This window comes from Akebia trifoliata, chromosome 8, assembly GCF_017979445.1.
Source record: "Akebia trifoliata isolate Shusen 1 chromosome 8, ASM1797944v1, whole genome shotgun sequence".
NCBI classification, from domain to species: domain Eukaryota; kingdom Viridiplantae; phylum Streptophyta; class Magnoliopsida; order Ranunculales; family Lardizabalaceae; genus Akebia; species Akebia trifoliata.
This window is the reverse complement of record NC_141382.1, coordinates 40,996,093-41,003,143: the sequence shown is the minus strand read 5'-3', so window position 1 is coordinate 41,003,143 and position 7,051 is coordinate 40,996,093. Positions and strand designations below refer to the sequence as shown.

General features: G+C 32.2%; 1 long non-coding RNA gene across 1 annotated transcript; it reads right to left on the bottom strand.

Moving 5' to 3' along the window:
• Positions 1–3,138: 3,138 nt before the first annotated feature.
• On the bottom strand, positions 3,139–3,837 carry LOC147396840 (uncharacterized). Its single transcript, XR_015180801.1, has 3 exons — positions 3,685–3,837; positions 3,542–3,579; positions 3,139–3,404 (listed from the first exon to the last, which is right to left on the bottom strand). It is a non-coding gene; the product is annotated as an uncharacterized LOC147396840 (long non-coding RNA).
• Positions 3,838–7,051: the final 3,214 nt, after the last annotated feature.

Here is a 7,051-nt window from a genome sequence, read left to right as displayed (position 1 = left end):
TCTGGTTGTGGGTTCACCTAACCCTTTGATTATCCTCAAACCACAACAAAAAAAAAAAAAAAAAAAGTGTAAAAAGTGATAGAAAGGAGTAAAAATTAATGTGTTCGACTAGAGAAATTGAAAAAAGTCACAAAAGGTAACAATCGCAACATGATTCCCAAGCCAACCAATTAATGGCTTAACAAAAGGCAAAAGAAACAAGAAAAAAAAAAAACCTAACCCACCCAACTTCAACATCAACTTTTTTGAAAACTCAACTTAGAATGTCAAACCCCGTGATTTCAAGTTTGAAATGATTTTTTATGCTTGCATTGTATGTATCCATGTGTTTATTATGGTATTGTATGGAAGGGAAATAAATTTTATTTAAAGTTAGATACAAGTTGAAGTCTTTGCTTATCATGCTCACGTGTGTCCAAATTGTGGGCAGAGGAATATAAAGATGAGTATATCAACTAATGTTTCTCCATCTCTTCAATCTAGCTAAACCTAAGAAGTAGGTTAACGTGCTGGAGAAAATTGAGATTTTGTGTGTTTTCAGTGAAACTTTCTTATTGGAACCCAACCAAGACATTTTGAATCTCTCTTAAAGCACTCGATCTCAACTTAGTAATCAACTATGTTTGCTTTGATATGGTAACGATTTCAATAAATGAAATTTGCAAATACAAAAAGGAGGTCCTCACCAGTCACCTCAAATCTCATCAACCAACCAAAGAAAAGAATGGCATCTTCTCATATATACTACGATAGTGACTTCAAATGATCATAATGCTCTCATATTATTGTAGAAAAAATCAAAGGATGTCAATGGGACACTGGATCTGAGCCCTAAGGTGTCTTCTATAACATATTTTATATCTTAAAATTTAACAAACCTTTAAAAAAATAAAAACCCACGACTAAATCGGTACAAAACATTGAGTTTATATATTTTTGGGCAAATATGACTCACTTGTATCTTGAAGGCAAATTCGTCAGACAATTGGTGTTTGAGTTTTATTCGTTTTGATATATTTAAATATATTTTGAAATCAGTTTTGAAAGAAAATTTTGGTGTCTATCAAACAACACTCTACATCGGCCTTCTATCATTATTATAGTAAAGTAATTTTTTATGATCAATATAAAATTTTGATTATATTCTATATATTATTCAAATCTAATATATGTATGTAGATCTTTCGGGATATCAACTTAAATCTAACAAAATCCCAAAGGCCAAAGGTTTGGAATCCAGACCTTTGGCACAAAGCTTCGATGATGATGATGATGATCCATCATTTCATCTGATTAGAGATCAATTCAAGTCTTGATATCCAAACCCCTTAAAAATATGACTGTTTAATTCCAGCTCAAGCTTTTAAGCACATTTTTAATGAGAATTGAATCCTACAATCGTGGGACTTGAGAAATAAGTGATCAAGATGATTATAATGGATTGTGATATTATCACACTGTTATGTCATATTATAGATAAGAATAAAGATAATGTTGAACCAACATTAAAATGTATATCGATGAAAAGCATTTATGGTACTGACACATCCGTATCAGAAATGTACCCCACGATATACTTTTCAATGTTACTCTAACACGACTTTAAGAATAATGATGATACACAACTGACGTGGCAAGGGCACAAAACCGCACATCTTTTTCTTGTGTATCCCGATGAAAAAGATCTATGGTTATATGCTCTAGCCATGTCAACCGCATACCAAAACCACATGCATACACCTCGACTCTATGGATAAACATTATAATTGATTTTATTAGATAATCACATCATATAATAAAATCTATAATTTTCCTTATTCAATGATGTGATAATATTAGTGCTGTCAATGGATGCTTATCGGTTCGGATACAATAATATCCGAATTTGAATCCAAAATTTTTATTTGATATCCAAATCCGACGGATGTTCTAAAACTTTATCCGAAATCGAATTTAATTATCTTATCGGATATCGGATAATATCTTATTAAAATTCGAATAATTTGTATATTAAAAAATATATAATTTTTCCTTCTCCAATTGATTTTTCATTATTAAAAAAAAAACCTATTATATATTATATTATGTATATAATAAATAAATCAAGTAAAATAATAAATATTATATTATTTATATAACAAATAAATAAAATAAAATAATATATATTATATGTTATTTCGAATCGAATATTATCATATTCGAAATGTTAATATTCGAATATATAAAACTATTCGAATTCAAATTCGATATTTGAAATTTTTGAATAATATCTGATTTTTCAAATTCAAATTCGAATTGAATTCAAATTTTTGACAATCTATTGACACCCCTAGATAATATCATTGCCCATTAAAAAACCTATTTTGAAATGACTTAAAATTACCAATTAAGAAGAGTTCGGTATATAATTCCACCAAGGAATGGGTCACATGATGTGGACAGTGTAGTCGCTTCTGGATCAGAGTCAACACTCACACCCTAATTTGCTTAAAGTCTAAATAAAAAAATGCGTAAGGGGCCAAGATTTCCTTACCTCGAATACAGTGTAGAGATGAGACACTGAATTGACTTACTAACAAACCCAAAAGCTGAGTTTTCTCGAAGAGATTAGTAAAATGACTTAAATACCCTCATCTTCAACCTCCAACCTAAAAATTTTGATTCACCCCAAACCCTTCAAAGTTGAAGGTAAATCATTTTTTTTTTTTTAAATTCCCCCTAATTGAACTTGTTCTAAATCTCGTCAACTTCTTATAATAAACAAAATTTTGAATTTTCTTTTAAATATTTAACCTCTTACAGCTTCCCAAGAAATCCTATTTTGTTCTTGAGGTCTGAATATTGAAGATAATGGAATCTTGAGGTTTAAAACGCAAAACAAAAAATAAAAAACCAAACCACCTGACAAGGGTATTTCTATCATTTTATCAGTCTCAACATTAAGACTGCAGTCAAGAGATATTATGCAATCAGTTTACAAAAAAAAAAAATTAAAGGAGGGGGCTGTATCAAATATTCACCAAAACCTTGATGAGGGTTTGTCTAAATCAGCCAAAAAAAATCTAAAAATTAAATAATAAAAATCTACTAATAAATAAACATGGTTCCTCTTCTCTGTCTCTCTATCTATATCAACAGTTGAGAGATAACTAATAGAAATTCATGATTGAGTACTGGACATTAATCAAAGAAAATGTATCTTAAATAAAAATCAACATTAAGTAAGAAATAATTCATATTTATGCATCTAAGCTCCAGTTACTCCTCTAAGGTACAAGAGGGGTATAGTGATGATGAAGCGGGTCAGGACCCGTTGGCACTTTCCTTGCTGAATCCAACTGAAGATCCGAATTCCCTCTCTGAAAGGTAGGAAACATATGTGTTTCAGGTCCCTTATTATCATTCTGCAAAATAAAAAATAAAATAAAATAAATCTCATTTTCACTTTGGAAAGACTATAAATCAATTAATTACTTGATTTTTTTTTAATAAATATTTAGTTCCTGTTTGCTGGGTTTTTTATATTATAAATACTTAGTACCTGTTTGCTTGTAACAACCACTCTTTCACCTTGAAAACCTGCCCAAAACAAGAAACCCATTTTATATTTGTTGTTGTTGTTGTTGTTGTTGTTGGTGTGTGTGTGTGTGTGTGTGTGTGTGAAAGAGAGAGAGAGAGAGTTACTGAGACGAGAAGCTTGGATGAATGGATGTAGAAACGCCATTAAAATGATCATGGAAGTGAAAAAGCTGCTCATGGATGACATGGTTCTTCTCATCGCCGTCCCTGCAGCCCAAACCCCTAATTTTTTTTTTTTTAGCGTATATTAGAGATATTTACAGCTATTTCTTCTTGGAAAATTCTACTATCAAAGGACACGTCATAGTTCGTACGGCTTATAGAGTGATTTTTTGCTCACAAAATTTTCTCGTTACAGTGCTCACAGACATTTTAGCGAGTGCCACGTCAAGCCTAAAGAGGGTAATTTTGTAATTAGGATTATTCAATCCACGTGGGCTCATGTGATTAGTGGATTCCGGATTCTATGAGCACTGTCAGTAAAAAAATTCCGGTTGATACGGTAGAATATTACTAAAGAATCCCACACAGAAAAGGGCATCTCTAAGAAAACTTGTACAAAATCTGATCCGTCCTTCTATCTCAGCCGTGCTGTGTGCTTTGAGGTTATGTGATGCTCACCAGCTCGAAAAAAGCTGGTCATTGGAGACGCGTGGGATAGTTAGAGATTGGCACGTGGCAAATGTTAGCATGTCACGCCGCACATTCTCGTTGGTGCTGCTCTCTCTGAGTCTGAGTGCGAGTGGAGATAACAGCAGACGTGGAGTTTAATTTCCTCAATCATTGAATGGGCACTATACGATCCCACTTCCACCCAACAACATATATAGTATCCATCATTCCATCTCGTTTTGTAATTTGTACTAAAATATAAATACCATCTGTCCGCAGTTTTCTTTGAGTGATTAATGGGAAATGCCCCCCCACCCATCTTCAAATTCTTATATATACATATATGGGGGTCGGTTCATGGGACATACGTAAAAACAATGGTTTTTCAAAACATGGGGTTAAAGGCTTTTTATTGAGCTGAGTTTCACTATGATGAGAAGAACATCCTCACAAAAAATCAGCTCAATCTGAAACTTTTAAATCCATCAAAAGTGATTTACAAATTAGTGACAAAAAATCAACAGTTCACATTCTAAATCACTTTTAATGAGGTTAGAAGTTTCAGATTTGACTGATTTTATTTTTGGATAATCTTTCCATCATAGAGATCATCCTCACAAAAAATCAGCTCAATCTGAAACTTCTAACCCATATTTTGAAAATTTATAAATGTTACATTGTTTTTACATAAATTTTTTCATATGTCCCTTGATCCGTTCCCGATATATATATATATGACTTTTTGATTAATGGTAAAAACTTTTTGATTTTTTATATATATCTTGGTATCCCATTCTATAGCGAGCTAGACCCTGACCAGGCTTTGCTTGGTCCGATAGGATAATTTAAGGTTCTATGCACCGAGTCACACGGTACACAACTTTTTTTATTTGAGGGGCATGAAGAAACTCAAATTAAAGTAATTAATAGAGATAAGGTGTATACATTATAATGACTAATGATTTTTTAACTAAACCTGATAGGTGAACTCAAAACTCACTTGTGTGTCATGTGCAAAGAACCATAGATTCTTTCGCTCAAGATACACAACTGCAGATGGCAGATCGATCAAGTTAGTTGTGTATCTGAGGATAGAATCTACGGTTCTTTGCCCATGCCAGGTCAATGAGTTTTTGAGTTTATATGTCTGGTTGAGTTCAAAAATCAGCACTCCATTATATTTGATGCAAATATGATATCTTCAAGATATGTGATGAGATACACCATAGTATTGATATAGTGTATCCCATGAGATTATTATAATGCCTACACCTTATCTTTATTAGTCACAACTTGGGTATAAGCCAACCTGCTTCTTTACCATCGTGGCAAACCCTTTTTGATTTTCATTTTCAAAAGGTCTCTGTCTCAACTTTCCCAAAAATCCTATCTCTGTCCTTCTTGATGTTTAAAGTGGATAGAATCTTGAGGTTCACAATGGAAAAAATATCTTTTTGTTTTATCATAGATTTTGAAAATGACTTATTTTTGCAAGGTTGAAGATGAGAGCATTTAGGCAGTTTCCTCTTAGTCCCATTGAGAAGATCATAGTCAAGGAGTATGTCATCAGTTTGAGAACACAAGGGGGTATTAAAACTGGAAATGGAGCATTATGGCCTCAGCTTCCAGTCTCCAAGGGTGGAAATTTGATAAAAGAATCTCATGGAATTTTAAGTAATTCCCTATTATTGTGATGGATATATGGAGAAGATGGAGAAATATGTGGTAGAGATGCAGTGGGAAGGTGGTTGGTATTTGATCATCATTATCATCGTGATCATCATAGACTTATCCCAAGGGTTCAAAGATTTGGGACCCACTTTATCGAAAGCATCGTCTTCTATAAATGAAAATGTGTTCATATATGCTTTTACTAGCTCGGTCCATATTCTTTCAAGTGGAATCAACACTCTTTTAGAACTTTCAAATTGAATATCTTCATGGAAAACATTTGATAACCTATTCAACTGCGACACTCGAACCATTCAAGAGAAGGGTGACAGTCAGTATTTCCTTGGCACTTGTATTTTTAAATTTTATTTTACTATGCTAACAATAGTTCAAACCCTTGTTAGCAATCTCCCGTTTAATTCTTAAAATTTTCATGAATTTTTCAATGAAAGTATTATTCTCCGCCTTATTGAACTATTCTGAATAATTCACGGATTTCAGGTTTGAAAAGAATAAAACACAATTTTTACGAATTATACGATTCTTTATAAAACTTTGTAAAAAAAAAATGCTACTATAATTTCTTGTGTGTTGCAAAGTGTAAACTTGCAAGTTGTGACGTGTAACACTAGTCGACTTTGAAGTGGCAATGCTTCAAAATTTTGGAGGAATCCACATTTTTACGTGACAAATATCTCTTTAATCTTTAAAAAAAATAATAACATGACCCTCTACATTTATTTGAGATTACACCTTAATTTTTCAAATTAATGATTTATCCCTTGACTTTGATCTTCTTTTAAAAATAAATGGAACAATAACCCTAATGTCCTCATTATCACCACCATCATTATTATCATAACCTTTATCAGCCCATTAATATCAACATCACTATAACATCACTATCATTTGGTCAAATCTTTTATTTTCAGATTTTTAAAATGAAACGGGTAATACACGTATGAAGCATACACTGCATATTTTTCATTTATGAAAATTTTGACTGAATTTGAGACGGAATTTTTGCAATCCAAAACCGTATAGAACTCAAAATTTTCACGAATTGAATTTTTGTCATATTCCAAATTGCTAACAAGGGTTCAAACTCCCACAGCATGGTCAACAATTCTGGATAAGTATAAAAAAACAATTCATGTAATGTCATCAAAACTATATCTCATTTAGACAT